Source organism: Zingiber officinale, chromosome 5A (assembly GCF_018446385.1).
Source record: "Zingiber officinale cultivar Zhangliang chromosome 5A, Zo_v1.1, whole genome shotgun sequence".
Lineage (NCBI taxonomy): Eukaryota > Viridiplantae > Streptophyta > Magnoliopsida > Zingiberales > Zingiberaceae > Zingiber > Zingiber officinale.
Window position 1 is genome coordinate 121,853,086 of NC_055994.1, and position 4,844 is coordinate 121,857,929.

The window sequence follows — 4,844 nt, forward strand, 5'->3', positions numbered from 1 at the left end:
TCTAATGGTTTGTTCCTTTCCATTCTGGTCGTGAGCTACTGTTTATAATTTATAAGGTACTGATAACATCATCTTCTGTATGTGACACCACATACTATGTTATCTACAATATAAATTAAATGAACAACTACAAACAAATGTAGATAATTAGACCAAATGTGATTCTTTATTCATAATGAATGTTTACAAAGCTTAGACTTTCAGTATACACTCCAACAAGTGTCGAGCTCCAGCCAAAGTATCAACTTCCTCTCAAGCTACTACGACTTTACTGCTACTCCGAACACGCCATACTACTGTCGTGCTACTGCTCCGCGGTCGAATTTTGGCAGGCTGACACTGACACACGACCTCATTCTGACTCTGTACTCCTAAGTGTTGGTAATGATTTTATATTTTGTACATCTTTCATACTTGTAAAAGGAAAGTATAGGCGGTTACACTTTTCTATTTTTCGTATTTGTACACGATTCTTTCTTCCAACGGTTTTAAAAGAGGCTTATAGTGGATTGCCCATCGATACGGTCTGAGAGATCGTGGGTCTTAGAGTAGAAGTTGTTGAAAGCTCCAAATCAAGTAATTGACCGAGTCTCATGTTCTGCTTCTCATTTTTTTTCCCTTTCTTTCTACTGCACAATATTTTAAATTATTAAAAGACTCTATTTTAAAAAAAATACATGTGATTCACCCACCCCCCCCTCTCATATACACATCGATCCTACAAATCTTATATGTTATTGTATTTCAAGTTGATTGGTGGTGTTCTTATGGAACGTCAACACCTGATTTAAAAACAATTGCAATGAAGATTTTGAACCTCATAGGCTCTTCTTCATGCTATGAACGTAATTGGAGTATTTATAACATATAAGTTGAGTTTTTAAATACATATTAAAATTTATATTATGGATTTAACTTCTGACTTTTTAATTTTTTTTGCAAATACATTCTAAAAAAAATAAATAGGTTGTCTCAATAATGATTGAATGATTTAGTATATATCAAATATAATAAAGCTTTGAAGCGAAGATATATATGCAAGATAAGATCAATCTTATTACTTTATTAGAGATAGATGATAGTAATAAATAGTTCTTAGGAAAATTAGATGACCATGATAAAGACGATGATAATAATTTTGTCTATGAAGGTGAAGATTTACGTTGGAGTGAGTAGCACAAGTGTCTGGAGTTGGTGAAAGTCAAGGGCGGAGCCAGGTTATGACTTGCCTGGGCTATAGCCCAGCGGCTGATGGAGTCAAGCCTCGAATTTACAGTGGGGAAAAAAATAAAAAACACGAGAGAAAGAGGAATTAGTCCGGGGCGGCGGTGTACCAGTCGACGACCATTGCTCACAATCTGAAATTGGTACGGGCAAATCACCCGGGTTGGCTTCGTCATTGGTGAAAGTGTGTATGACTTTCGATTTCAAAATTCGTCTACTTCAAAAGGAGCATCATCTTCAGCAAAAACAAAAGTAACCTTCAACTCGAACTAGTCTGGTAGATGAAGAGATCAATCTTAATGATGAAACTAAAGAAGAAGATATTGATGAATACAAATCAAGTGATGGAGCTAATGACGTAGATTTGAATAATGAAGATGAAGATAAAGATGAAAGGTGATAATTATTTTGATATTTGATATTTCACCTATCATATTTTTAAAGACTTTTGACTTAGTTTTAAATTTTTTAAAAATATTTTGTTTATTGCACTTTTCCTCATAAAGCGTGCACTTTACTTTGTGCTTTAAGTATCACGACCCTTGAGCATTTTTTTGACACTTCGCGCTATTGACAACTATGGTAGGGGCCACCTATTGATAAACACTAATTTTTAAGTACAGGGTGGGATACAGGATTTCTATTAATTCATATAGAAACATAAGTTGTTGCCCAGATTTTAGTTCAAAATCTGTCTTTTATAAAAATGAATGAGAGCTTTTAAGGCTTCTGTATAAAAAAAATGTCATGAGATAAATTGCATAAGAATCTTGACCTCATTTTTTTTCATTTGTTGAGAATTGTGACTCCATAATTTTTTTTAAAAAAATTTCATGGGAAAAATCAAAAGGGTGAATAGTCCTTTAAAAAAAAACAAAGCAACACTCCATTTTATTTTTTCTATTTTAAAATATATTTATCTCAATACTTTTTAACGGTTAAAAGTGTAACTGTTGTATTATTCAATTTTTTTTATCAACTTTATCAAAATTCTTTAAACTTAATTAAAATCATTTTAACACATTTAAATAATCTTAATATTATTGTTAACATATTATAACCACTAATTATTAACTATTACAATAATACTATGATAATTATAACTATATTGAAAAAAATTAAATTAAGTTTAAATAAGTTATTAAATTTTTTTTTTTGGTGTATATCAACTATAAAGTAGTTGTTATTGGTACAATCAACTTTTGATTAAGGTTGATTGTCGAGATTGATCAGATACTTAATAATGAGAAAGTCCAAATGAATCATGGTTGATTAGACACTTGGTAATAGAAAGTCCAATAGGGAGTTGATACGAGACAGAAAGTCTAAGTGATTCATAATTGATCGGACACTTTATGATCGGAAGTCCAACAGGGAGTTGACAAGTAGAAAATTCAAGTAAGTCACATATGACCTGATACTTGGCATCGAAAGTCTAATAGAAAGTTGACATGATCGACGTGAAGTCTCGGCATATCAAGGTTGATTGAATGCCTGACAACGATAAAGTCCTAAAAAGTCAAGATTGATTTGGTTCTAGGCAGCAAGAAAGTCCCGACAGATTAAGATTGACCAGATGCTAGTCAATGAAAAGTCTCAGTAGGTCAAGATTGATCAGATATTCAAAAAAGGAAGACCTGGTAGGTTAAGGTCAACTAAATATTAGACAAGATGAGAATTTGGCTTTGATAAGGTTGAAAGAGGAGTATTAGTCAATTGATAGGGTGCATCGATGGGGGTGAATCACGTGTATTTTAAAAACAAGTCTTTTAAGGTTTTATAAAAACAAATGCGGAGCAAAGCAAAACTAAATAAAAAAAATAGAACTAGAAAAGCGAAAATAACACAGTCGGTTTACTTGATTCAGAGCCTTCAGCGACTCCTACTCCAAGACCTAGGCCCCTTGGACCTATCAATGGATAATTTACTAATATCCTCTACCAGTAAACTCCTGATAAAATAATTAAGTATAAATAGAGAAATAGGAAAGTGTAACAATCCTACATTTTCCTTAGCAATAAAGTAAATGACTTTAAATTAAATCCTTACCAACACAATATGTCGAAGTGGAAGTGCTTATGTGTTGGAGTTGGTTTGCCAGCAGAGGTTGGGCATAGTTGAGTAGAAGTAGTGTCATAACACAGCAGTAGGATTATGTCGGAGTAGTCAGATGGTCATGGATTAGTGTAGAGAAGTGATGTCATAGCCTCTACTCGAAGCCTCCTTTTAAATAGTGTTAGAGACGCCTCCAATAACCCAAGGTGCCTCTGACAGTGCTTTTCTGACCCGTAGTCCTCAGTTTCTACCATGCGAGGGTGCCTCCAATGGCTCTGAGGCACCTCTAATTGTAGGATCAATGCACACGTGAGCAAGTGGGTGAATTACGTGTATTTTAAAAAAAAACTTAATTTTAACGTTTTTTGGAGTATGCAGTAGAAAATAGAAACAATAAAAATAAGTGAAAGAACACACGACCATTTACTTGGTTTGGAGCCTTCGACGACTGCTACTCCAAGACTTAGGTCCTTTGGACCTCTTCGATGGGTAATTCACTATCAAATCACTTCTTGGTAAGAGAACTACCAACTTTAGAATTTAATAAGCAGGGAAAAAGCGACAGAAAAATTATGGAATAACTACACATTATAAAAGTCTGGGTTTGTAAGAGCATGTAGTGGTGTCGTGTCGTTCTTGTGTGATTGAAGCTTGAATGCGATAGTAGTGTGAGGTTGTAGATTAGTCGTAAGAGCTTGTGTATGAGTTATATCACTTTTGCTTGCCAAACAACTCTTTTATTTAGCGTTAAGGGCGCCTCTAACCTCATGTGAGGTGCCTCCAGGTGTCAATATGATCCCTTAAGCTTTGGTTAAGATAAGTCGCGTGACTGCGACTTCTATCCACTCAAGGGCGCCTTCCATGTGCTCTGAAGTGCCTCCACGTAGCTCCGAGGCACCTATAGTGCTCTCCAAGGAACCTCTCTTCCGTGAGAACTTTATCCTCAAAGTTCATCCATGTGAGGGAGCCTTCGGGCAGCTCCGAGTCACCTCCCCGTAGCTTCGAGGCGCCTCAGACACTGTTCATCCAAGACTACTTTTGCATTTTCACCCCTACAAAAAGTGTTAGTCCAAATAACAAACTATATCTTGTAAAATAGAGTTATTGCAATTAAATATAAGAGATTATTAATTAGGTCATGTCTTCTCAAGACCAGAATCTAGTTATGATCTCAGTTTAAGCTTCTAAAATAGATATAAACTAGACTAACACTTATAGTCTCATCAGGACTCGTCCTCAATGGATTACTCTCCTCTAGTGACTTGTCTTACATACTATTTACAGTCGCTTGACTTATATTTTGACCCACTAGGTCTTTCCACAAATTGTTAGATCCACAGATCCAACTAGATTTCGGCCAGTTGTCAGGTGCCACAAACCCACCTGGACTTCCTGCCAAATATCAGGTCCTCTAGACCTATCTGGGCTTCCCACCAGCTATTAGGTCCAACATACTTAGTTGGATTTCAGTCTGTTGTCAAGTCCTCTAATTTGTCAAGTCTTACACACTTGATAAGAACATTAGATCACACAAAACCTAACTTAAACCATTTGTTATTCGTCAA